The following is a 12,628-nucleotide window of genomic DNA, read 5'->3' on the forward strand; positions in this document are numbered from 1 at the left end:
TGCTCACTTATCCAGATACGTAGCCAAATTTTGAGTAGAGATGGTCTGTTCAAAAATTGTTATGGTGGGGTTGCAGCTGGCACCTGAGAAAAGGAGTAATAGCCGTTTGAGATACTTAGAAATGAAAGTGCTTGTAGGGTTATGGGACGTATAACAGAAACATTGGTGGTGATATATTGTGGAATCGTCTTACTTAGAGGACATCTGTAATATCCAAGTAAGCTGTTCGCCTCAGACCTCCAGTGGGAGTTTTAAGTCCTACAGCGTCACTAATAGGAACTAAAATCCACTTACAATTAATTGGATTCTACTCAGTAAGCAATATTAACAGCTTGTATATGCTGGACACTGTTTTAAATGATTTACATATTCACCCAGTTTATCCTCAGAGAAACCTTTGAGGTGAGTACTAATATCTTCGTTTTAGAGATGAGAAGCTGAAGTTTAGTGTGACTGTGAAGCTCCACTGTCTGCAGGGAGTCAGATTTCTATCCTAGATTGCCTTTCGTAGTAAAATGAGTTCACTCAGTGTGAGGTAGGCATAGTGTGACCCACCATCTGTTTTATATATGACCTGTCTGCTCAGAATTGCTCTTACATTTTTAAATGGTTGAAAAAAATCAAAAGAATAATATTTGGGGACATACGAAAATAATAACCAAATTCAAACTTTAGTATCCATACATAGTTTTTTCTGGACACAGCCACGCTTGCTTGGTATCTATCGTCTATGACTGCTTTCATATTATGACAGCAGGACTTAGTAGTTGCAACAGAAACCAGATGTGGTGCTCCCCTGACGTCATACTGCTGCCCAGTGCACTATAAATCCCAGCAATGCAGTTAAAACTCCTCAGCATCTTGAGTACAAAGCCGGTCTCCCTACTGCAACATTTTATTTTGTTACTATCGCATACCTGTTGTGTCAAAACAAAAAGAAAAAGAGTGAACTTTGAAAGTCATGCTTTTAAGGTACAGTGGAGTGTGGGTTATTTTGTTACTGAATTAGATGGCAAAGCACTGTATTTATTAGGCAGTGGTACTGTAGCCCTGCTAAAAGAATACAGTAACCTTTGACATTACGGGATAAGCACTCATCATACCAACTCAGTAAAAACAATGATCAGAAAACTTAGAGAATGTAAAGTGGAGTATCTTATCACAGCAGAATTTCTTCACAAAAATTGAAGAATAAAAATAAGGCTGCAGTTAAAGGAAGTTTCTGAGTGGCTTATTTGTAGCCCGTGCAGGGAAAACCATTTACCAATGATGGGTTAATTAATTCGTGTTTGATCATGGTAGCTGAAGAAACATATGCAGAAAAAATAAACTTATTTGAGACGATTAGCCTCTCTGCAACAACAGTTGCTTGAAGAGTGGAGGGCTTTGGGAGCAACATTAATAGTCAGGTAAAAGTCCAGGCAAATTTCAGGTATTTTTCCTGGACTCTTGATGACTAGATAGATGTTACTGAGCTGTTTATTCAAGGTGTCAGTGCAGAGTTTTTAAGAGTTTGAATCATCTGCATGGAACAACTACAGGAGAAACCATTTTTAAAGAAGTTACAAAAATGCTAATTCACTACAATCCCAAAGGGAATCTGCTAAGATGTGTTACAACAGATGGTGGTAAAAATAAAATATATGTGGAAGAAGACTTAGTTGACAAAATTACAAAGATTATGAAAATGTAAGATTTTGAAAGCCTGTAGTTCTTTGTTGTCTTTATCGGCAGATACATTGTAGAAAAGGTTTGAATCTATCATGTTACTGATCAGTAACAGTATCAGTAGTGAACTTCATTCACTCTTACAGACTTAACTGTCATCACTTCAGTGAATCATTGTCAGAAATAGAAGCTGAATATCTCCACTTGCCTACCACATAGTAATTTGATAGCGTAGCAGTAGCAAAGTTTTCTTGTAATTGTTTTTGAGCTCAGGGCCAAGGTTGAAATTTTTCTGAATCCAGTACTGCCTTCAGCCACTGCTGTTGAACACTGAATGGCTTTAGAAATTAGCTTTTGCTGCAGACTTGCTTATATTAGTTCATGAATTCAACCTAGAATTATAAGGCAAAACAGTGCCTATATGTTAAAATTGCACTGTAGTAAAGTCAGTTTGACAGCAACTAACATTATTTGAATCAAAAATAACGTCGAATTAATGTATTTTATATACTTTCATTGCTGTCAGAAGTTAAAACAGGAACTAGGATCTTCATTTCCACATTCTGCAGCAGGTATAGTTTCCAAACTCAAACTATATTTTAATCGGTGTTTTCCAGACCTGGATGCAAAGGAAATTTTCCTATTTCAGAATCCGTTTAACTCTGCAATGAAGGATCTTCCACCTAACCTTCAATTGGGAGTGATTAATCTACAATGTAATGACATGTTAAAAGGCAAAATATCAGAAGAATGTAATAAAATTCTGTAAATGCCTTTCAAGCAATGAATATGCTCAATTAAAATCATATGCTTGCAGATTAATATCAGTATTTGGCAGTACTTATCTGTGTGTGAAAAAGACTTTAAAAAACGAAATACATAAAATCCTGTTAACATAGCATTGACAGATGAACATTTGTAATTGATTTTGATGATAGAGAACACTGACTGAATTCCAATTTTGTGAAATATTATCACCCCAAAAGAGAATTCTATTCTTTCTCAGTAGTAGATATGTGTTACAACAAACTATTATTATTATATTTTTAATTTCATCAATAAAAAAATCAGTGGAGTTTTCCTCCTTATGTAAGTGCCTCAGTTTAGTCTCTTCGCCCACAAAACCTAAAATATTTACTATATGGCCCTTTACAGAAAATGTTTGCCAAGGCAGAGAGCATTCTAATTCCACAGTATTAAGGTCAAACTGATAGTATGTCAGAGACAGAAGACTGAAGATAATTTCAGCTTCTTGGCTCACCTAAATGTAGTCATTTAAAAAAATAGTGCAGAAATTTTGCATCAGCTTCACTTCTACTTCAGACTAGCAAGATAGCTATGTAAGATGAACCAACTGGAGAAGCCAGATCTAATTCACAAGATTTACGTGCTTTTTTGTGCTTGGAATCCCTTATTTTTACTTGGATTTTTCTGCTTGTATCAAACCAAAGGAAGTTAATTTTCTTTTAGTTTGCTTTATTTACTTATCAGTCTTGAACACCAGCATTGGAACTACTATACTTTATCCTAACTAAAGCAACTAGCCTGAAAATTAAGAAAATACAATTTGATTAAACTTCCTTTCTATATACAGAAGTATATTTTTGTGATAATTGGTTTTTCTGACATAAAATGTAACAAACACTTGTTTTAAAATACAGAGTAGCCTCATTCCCATATTTGTGGTTCAGTGTGTAACTGAACCTGCAGTGTGTCCTGCAAGTGAATAATCTGTCCCATGAGGTGGGCAGGCGAGAGTCAGCTAGTAAAGTTCCGTTTTGCTGAAGAGATCATCAAAGTATGTTGAAAGAGCATAAACAAACATGACAGGCCATGAGTCTAAATTTGAAAAATAGATGTACGTGTGTACATATACAGAAAAACACATACATTGCTGTCCTAGATTGATCATAAATTGAGATTGTATTATATATTTAATTGTTTTTGCATCAGCTTGCTGGTTTAAAGGCATATGCTCTCTGTTGCCAGCTCAGTTCCGCCTTTCTCTCTTATTCTATAGAGACAGGGAAGAAATTAGTCTGGGCAAATATTCTGCAGTTCACTAAGGGCATAAAATCTGTGGCTCTTTTCATATTTGCGATACTGGTGTTCATCGAGACTTAAATCCAGGTGGCAGCATAATCTTGGTTTACGTGGTCCGAGTGTGCTTGCCGTAACATTTTACCTCGTGTGAAACTTTTCAGATTATACTGTTTTATTGAATAAGCATTTTCAGTAGCCTTTGATTTACATAATCAGACAACTTTAGAAACTGAAACTCTTAGAATTGTTTTTGAACAACTCTATACTTAATATTTAATTTGTGCTTAAACTTAGGGCAGCCTGTTGTCACTAACTCCTCTTAATTTCAAACTCAACACTAGATACTGCTCAACTGTCATCTTCAGAACCATATATTACCCCTCTCAGTGGAACCCATTACTATCACTTTGTTTTTAGTGAAATAATTCATGATACAAAAAAATACTCATCTCAAATGATTATAAATTGCCTTTTCTCCAGTCTTTAACAACACTTTTCTCACTGTCCTTCAAGCCTTCACTCAAAGGCTCCTTGAGGCCCACCACTCAGTCTCTAAATCAGTGCCTAAAGTGTTTTAGGTTTTTCTTAAAGCAACATCATACTTTCAGGAACCAGTTTCTGTTCCAATTACATGACAAACTACCTGAGAACTTAGTGGGTTATAACAACGATTTTATGTTGGTTATGATTTTATGTGTCAGTAATTTGGGAAGGACTTATCTGGGCCATTGTTTCTTTTATACATTATCTCATGGCACTAGCTGGACCTGGAGGATCCACTTCCATGATGGCTTTCCCTCCCTCCCTCCCTCCCTTGTATTTATTTATTTGACAGAGAGAGAGCACAAACTGGTGGACCAGGAGGGGGAGAAGCAGGCTGTCTCTACCAAGCAGGGAGCCCTACATGGGGCTCAGTCCCAGGACCCTGGGATCTTGACCTGAGCCAAAGGCAGATACTTAACTGACTGAGCCATCCAGGCACTCCCCATGATGGCATTTTCACCTGCATTTCTGGCTCCTCTCTGCTTTTTGGCCTCCCCATACAGATGTGCCATGCCCTAGCATTTCTCCATAGTTGTCTCGGAGTAGTCATATTTCATACATGGTAATTGATTGCCAAGAGAAATATCCCAAGTGCATGTGTTTCAAGAACGTGGAAGCTGGACTCAGGTAGTTAAGGGCTATGCCTGGAATAAGATCACTTTTACATTCTAGTAGAATAGTCATAGGGCCCCTAGACTGGAAAGGGTGGAGAAATAGGTACCACCTCAGTGTGAGATAGTTATGGTCATGTTTCCAAAGAACATGTTGATAAGAGATATTGCTGCCATCTTTGGAAAATACAGTTTGTCAAACATTCAGTGTCTTAATCACCCCCCCCCTCCCGTATTTAAGCGATTGTATGGTATTTAGTTTCATCTGTAACTTGGGTTGTTCCCAATATGTTGTGGCTATTTTTAGTACATGTGATAATTGTCTAATTGACTAGGAAAAGTCAATTTTATTTTTTATTTGAATTATAGGATTTTTATTTTAAACATGAAAAGTGTAATGATTTGTTACTGGCTATTTAATCTTACCGGTGATTTTAGGATGTTGGTAGTGATCTCAAGGCCAGTTTTTAAAGCAAAGCTTTGTTATTTCCACCATGAAACTGTTGGCTCTAACAGCGCTGTTTATGGGTTTTTTTCCTCCCAAATCCTGTGTCATTGTGTCACTGTAATAATTGAGCACTAGGTGGCAGTGTAATCATATTTAGATTATCAATTTGTTCGTAAATTTGACCTTGTACATTGTTTATAGTCAGCAAAGTGTTAGGTTAGGAAGCTGCTGTAATAGCTGTTAAAACACGAAATTGGTTATGACTTTCATAAATTAGGATTTCAAATAAGGTGGTATTTATATCTAGTGGTATCGTTTCTAGGTAAAGCTACTTTTTATGTGCCGTTTAAAACGGAAGTCTTTCATTGTTCTTAAAAGGAATATAAGGAAATTACCAGAAAATAGTATGGGTAGATAGATTTGAATGAGAAAAATGAGCCAATTTGACCTCTCCTTCCTAAAGTCTTTCTGGATATTGTTTATACCAGTGCATCTGAAGCATCGATGTAGAATCAACTGTTTAAAGATTCCAGACCCCATTTCTAGAAATTCTAATTCAGGTTATACGTCGGTAACCTTAAGAAACATAAATCTGTACTATTAACTTTACAATTTACCACATTTTTTGAGATCTTCTCTACTTTTAGAGTTTTCATCTTTGTTTTCATATTTTCCATGTCTCCCCGACTGTAAATTCCTGTAGGGCAGATATCTTATGTATGTCCATTGCTCCTAGTACAACTAGTGGCCTTCGAATCCAGGCTTGGCTCTACTAGTTAATGAGCTATGGAATTATAACCAAGTTACATAATTTCTCCAAGCTTAGCTTTCTCCATGTGTAAAATAAGTTTTGACCCCCCGCCCCCCAAACAGGGAGCAGGTACCATACATTTCAGAATTGTTAGGAGTTGTTAAAAATCAAATGAGATAATGTAGAACATGTATAGTACAACGTTCCAGTGATGCGTATTTTGGTGGTACAAGTACTCCTTTTTTCTTAACCTTGTAGGAAAAGCAGGCTATTCTAAGTCTGAGATGGCATTCATCATAACAAGTCAGTGTGCAAAATGAATGGGTCCAGCGTATGGAATGCTCTCCAACTGTTACATTTTTAAAGATTGCTGGATTGCCATCTTTAAATTTGCATTACAGTGTTTCCTAAAGGAAAAGATTCAGGAATATTCACTTTCTAATTCTTACTTTGGCACCTCTTGTAAGCCCTCAGAGACAGCCTTCTTACCTAATTTAGAATTTTTAATTATTTTTTTTAAAGATTTTATGCCTTCTTACCTAATTTAGAATTTTTAATTATTTTTTTTAAAGATTTTATTTATTTATTTGACGGAGAGAGAGACAGCCAGTGAGAGAGGGAACACAGGCAGGGGGAGTGGGAGAGGAAGAAGCAGGCTCCCGGCGGAGGAGCCTGATGTGGGGCTCGATCCCAGAACACCAGGATCACACCCTGAACCGAAGGCAGACGCTTAACCGCTGTGCCACCCAGGCGCCCCTAGAATTTTTAATTTAGATGCTACTTTACCTTAAGCATCAGAGAATTACTAACTTTACTCGGTTAACACAACCACTCTTTGAGGGAAACTGAGGCCTGGAGTACTTAGGTTCATTAGCTCAAGATTTTACATCTAGTAGGTGACAGAGCCGCTCAAATCCCGGTCTGTAGGACTTAACACGCCTGTTTCTGTTAAGGCACGGTGCCGGTCAGGGAGAGGGGCAGAAGGATCCGGGGCTCTAAGCAAGCTCTGGAGCAACTCTTCGGCTAGTGTGTGAAAGGGAGGAGGGTGTATTAATACAACATAGCATGGTAAAAGCTCTATTCCAGACTTTCCAAGTTTGGTGAGAACACAAAGGAAGGAAGCAGTGACTTCCTGGGGAAATTACTGTTGAATTTACATTGAAACATGATCATTAAGTATGGGTAAGGGTTTATGGAGGGAAGGTCATTCCAAGTGGAGGGAAAAAGAAACATGTCCCATAGGCTAGAGCCTGTCAGTGTTAGTGTGTGAATGACTCAGATTATCGTGACCAAGGTTAGGATGCACCTTCCATCAGAGCTGCAGTTCCTGAGCTTAGATGCTGCTGCAAACCTGCCTGTATTGTGGAAAAAAGATGTATTCAGATTCTTAGGGATGGAATTTACAATGCATTTTCCTTTGCAAATGGCTTTCTAAATGGTAATTATACTCGCGACTTGTACAGTTCTTTGTTTTTTAAAGTATCTGTTGATCAGATATCTCTTGAAAATTGTCTTTAATGCATGCTTTCTGTTAAGAACGTACGGTAACCCTAAACTAAAAATCAGGATTCTTTGAAATAGCATAAGGAGGAATGGTAGGAAGGGGTAGATGACTGAGGAAGGTGTGGAAGCTAATGATGCATTTCATTTTTAGCATTAGATTTAACACATGTAGTGTGTTGACCTAAACAATTTTCCAAAGCATCTTAATTTTTTTTAATTAAAAAACTCAGTGCTTGGGGTTTGTCCACCTTGAGTAATACATTCTGATGATTTGAACTTTTAGACTTGGCATGTTTTGGAAAATTTTGTAGTTTCAAATTAAATGGTTTTAATTAATCTACCTTTTGAAAACAAGTAATTTGAGAATGTTGTTCTAAGACTCCTACTTCCAAATTCACTACCACTGGTTGTGTACCAAAATGCTTAAATCACTTTCCAGGAGGATGGAAGAAAGAATTGAAATTTAGGGTGATTTCTGTTAATATTCTTTTTAAAAATTCCTTTATTAATTTACAATAAGAAACAAAACATTCTGAGTCTAGGTCAGGCCTAGAAGATCAGACTCTCCAGTGTTGACTTTCTGGCTGCTTTTGGTATGGTGCAGTTTTCCCCTGCACTGTTTAGATTGTTACCATAAGCCATTCTGGTTTTAATATTGTACTACAGAATACCTCTGGTTGGATTTGTAGTTTATAGCTTGCATGGTAAGGAGGTTAGATATGTGTTTGTCTTGGTGTACTATTTCCTTTAGACTATAAGGCAAAGTGCCTTGGTTCTACAGGACTTTCTTCTCATCTCCTTTTTCTCCTACCCCACTATTCCTTGTAGTGGTAGAGGCCACTGGTTGTTGCCTGTCTCTATTATACCTCACTGTTTAGTAGTAGAATCCCTGTGTTTTAACTGGGCATGTGACTGCCCTACCGGATTGTATTTCCCAGCTTCCCTTGTAGCTAGGTGTGACCGTGTGATCTAACCAGCGGGTTGTAAGTAGAACAGGTATGTGCAACTCTAGATCCTGCCGTAAGGGATATACCCTCCCTTTTTCTCCTTCCCACTGGCTAGAATACAGACGTGGTAAAGGGAAGCGCTAACAGGCATCTTATGCTGCAAATCCTAGTCATGATAAAGATAGTTTATTAAAGATAGGAGGAGCCTGGGTCACACTAGTGTAGGACTATTAACCGTGGACTGTTAATGTGAGAAAGTTCTATCTTGTTTTTGCAACTATTATTTTTGCTTTTAATTACAAACCTCTATCCTTCCTAATAAATTTCTAGAGTCGTCCTGGGAATTTATTTTATTTGGGTCATCTGTTAACTGCCAGGGACTGCAGGTACCCAGAGACTGAGATTTCCTGGTGGTGGTAGACTGGAAGGTTTACTGACATGACTGCCACCACCGGATGTGGATCTGATAGTTCTTCAGTACAGGATGGAGAATCAGAAAAGTCAACGTGAGGCTTATGAATAAAAACTACAATGAAGAGGAACAGTGATCCAGTGGACTTAAGAAAATTCTGCCCCTAATGTAGTTTACTAGAAGAAAGTTAGAAAATAACCGATTTTTTGTAATCAGTAAAATAAAGCTTCCATAATATTTCTATTAAATGTTGTCAGAAAGAAATAAGGTAGCACAAGGAGACAAACACAGTAAAACTTTTCTAGATAATAATTAGCTGACTTAACATTCTAGAAAACTGAATCAGTAAAGCAGAGAAGAAATCTGAATAAAAAGAGTGAATGAGAAAGTGGTAAAGACAAGATAGCCATTATGGTACTACTTGAAGATCCAAGGGAATATGATAAAGTATTCAAGGTACAACAGAAGAAAATTTTACATTTGTGGCAGCAGACCCTCAGGGTTGCAAATCAAGAACCCCCACACCAGTGGGAGTGTATATTTTAAACATTTTAAAATGTCCTTAGTAAAGACTTGCAAAGAACCAACCACTAAATTTAACTCTGATTCCTCGGTTTGTTGTGTGACAGAAAAAGGAAGTCCTAGAACAATCATTTTTTATGAATGTATACATAAATCCCACAAAATACAGTGCTGAATTTGACTTGCTGATTGTCATAGAGAACAGCATTGATGACTGTTTGCTGTTATTTCTGGTCTTCTCCTTTGAGCTACATGGCACGTTTATGCTTTCCCACCCCCTTTGAAGTTAAGCATCACTCCTTGACTGGCTTTGGCCAAGGGCGTGTGAGTGGGAATGTTACTATTAGAAACTGTTAAGTCAGTGCATAACTTACCACCTCCTTTACCCTCCCCCCAGCATGTCTCAAGTGGTTGGAATTCTATGCTCTTGAATGAGGATGGCATAGAAAACTGTCCTATCCCTATATAGACACGTGGTATAAGAAAGAAATCTTTGTTTTAAGCCACTGACCTGAAATTATTTACTACTCCAGAATAACTTAATTTATCTTAACACACAAGTGCTAGAAGAATAATAACCCACAAACAACTGTGGCTAGCGTTTATAATGTAAAAAGATAGTATTGTAAGAAACGCTGTGTTTTGCTAAGGTGACAGACGTTTAATGAACTCAGCACTTTCCTAATATAAGATACTCTGCATTAGAGTAGAATGATGCTTTAATAGATGACTATTTCAGTTCACCTGTTACTTTTATGCATAATGTTGAAATATTGGAGACATTTCTGTTTTAAATTAAAGGCATTGTTTTGAAAGTTCTGACAAGTACTGTAGATATAAAATAGAGATGGAAGTTAAGCATTGGAAGAGGAACAAGTTCTTTGCTACTGATGGGATTCTATATCTAGAATATTCAGATCAAATTTTAAAAATTAATAGTCTATTAAAAGTGGCTGAATATAAGCATATAAAATATTATAGCAATTACTAGTCAGAAAATGGGATTTTTAACAGAAAAAAATTAGGTCTAGTCATAAATGTGACATACATATAATCTGAAAGAAGAGCTTGAGAAAGAGTATGTTCCCTTGTCCAAGAAGATTGATAATTGTCCTGCTGTCGCCAAAATAATGGATAGACCAGAAATAACAGCAAACAGTCATCAATGCTGTTCTACATGACAATCAGCAAGTCAAATTCAGCACTGTATTTTGTGGGATTTATGTATACATTCATAAAAAAAGATTGTTCTAGGACTTCCTTTTTCTGTCACACAACAAACCGAGGAATCAGAGTTGGTGCAGCTTAATTCAAAATCAACAGTATTTTGGTGGGAGTGAATTTTTATGTGTAATTTATTGAGGTGTAATTGCGTGCAGTATAGTGCACAGATCCCAGATGTACAGTTTGCATCTTGCCACTGCATAGACTGGTGTCATCAACACTGACCAAGATGTTTAGACTATTTCCTTCCATTCTCAGAAGTTCCCTTAGGTTTCTTTCTAGTCTGTCACCTCTGTCCCCCAACCCAGCAGCAACACTGTACTGATTTCTGTCTTCATAGATTATTTAGCCTGTTTTTGAACTTCCTATAAATAGAATCATATAGTATGGTGTTTTAGTCACTGACTTTTTGGGGGCTCAGAATAGTGTTTTTTACTGCATGTATCATTAGTTTATTTGCTGAGGGATATCCCATTGTACACATTTTTCTGTTAATGGACATTGGGTTGTTTCCAGGTTTTAGTAACATGAGTAATGCTGCTGTGAACATTATTGTGTGAGACTTTTCTAGGTAAATATTTAAGAGTGGAAATGCCAAATCATGAGGTAGGTGCCCGAGTAGTTGGTGCAAAAGGTTTTGGCAATTATTCTCAAGTCACTTGAAAAATAAAGAGATGAAACTTACTCTCTTTAGAATATGGGAAAACTCTTAGTTCATTCTCTTTATTTTTTATTTTTTTATTTTTGTTTAAACAATTTTTTTTTAAGATTTTATTTGACAGAGAGACAGCGAGAGAGGGAACACAAGCAGGGGGAGTGGGAGAGGAAGAAGCAGGCTCCCAGCAGAGCAGGGAGCCCGATGCAGGGCTTGATCCCAGGACCCTGGGATCAGGCCCGGAGCCAAAGGCAGACGATTAACAACTGAGCCACCCAGGCGTCCCTAGTTCATTCTCTTTAGACACCACTCTAATATATGGCTTGAGAACTGTGCATGTGTGGAGTATAGAATATGAATATTGAGTGCGTTTACTTCTTTGGCCGGGGAACCTGACCCAAGTGATAGCAGTCACTCTCTAGATGGAGGAGCAGCCTCGTTCTGGGTATTATGGTAGTGGTATTATTTTGGCTATTATAAATTTTCATATCTAGACTTTCTACCTGGTATTCGTTTTAACAGAAATCAGTCTTTGGTTAAGAATGGAACTGGTAAAAATTGGCGTGCTCCTCTGTTTCTAGAACATGAAAGCATCTGGGAGGGTGTGTGTGTGTGCGTGTGTGCGTGCACGTGTGCATGTGTTTAGCGGCAGGCTGCTGCTTTGTCAGAGGTTGATTATACCCCAACATTATGACTGCCTTGTGCACTTACCCTTGAAAAGATTATGTATTGCAGTTTTCTTCCAGAGCAACTTTTAAAGTGCTGCCTCATTTAGGTTTTCTTCAAATGAAAATCCTTTATGCACTCTGATTTTTCTGAATGGTCTGGCCTGTTTTGTTACTCATGCACTTCATCTGATGGTCCAGTTATAGTTTCATGATATGCTATTTGAGTTATTTTGGAAATTGTATTTCTTATAAATGCTGTGTTTTGAGCAGTAAAATATAAAAAGAGGGAACGGCTCTTAGCACAAATCACAGATTGTTGAATGAGTCATGTAGATTGTTCCCACGTATGTGGAAAATTACATCACTACCAAGTTCTGGCTTTTCTATTTATACTGTGCTAGGCCAGTTTCCCCCACCCCCCTTCCCCCCTAATCTATCTATCTTTTTAAAGGCAGTACAAAGCAAACAATAAAAGAAACTCATGGTAGGTTATTTTGGGGCCAAAAGGAAAATGCTATGAAATAAAGTATTAGGCAAGATGCTTCATCTTTAGATTCTAGAGAGACTTAAAAATTGTGAGCATAGCTCCCTACCTGATTTCATTTACGCTGTTCTCTTAATACATTCTTTAAA

The 12,628-nt window shown here is 37.4% G+C and overlaps 1 protein-coding gene across 2 annotated transcripts in view; it reads left to right on the forward strand.

Moving 5' to 3' along the window:
• The window catches only part of GTF2B (general transcription factor IIB), a 34,642-nt gene that overhangs the window by 8,265 nt on the left and 13,749 nt on the right, over positions 1 to 12,628 (forward strand). The gene's annotated exons all lie outside the window — the stretch shown is intronic.

Source organism: Ursus arctos, unplaced genomic scaffold, assembly GCF_023065955.2.
Source record: "Ursus arctos isolate Adak ecotype North America unplaced genomic scaffold, UrsArc2.0 scaffold_12, whole genome shotgun sequence".
Classification (NCBI taxonomy): Eukaryota; Metazoa; Chordata; class Mammalia; order Carnivora; family Ursidae; genus Ursus; species Ursus arctos.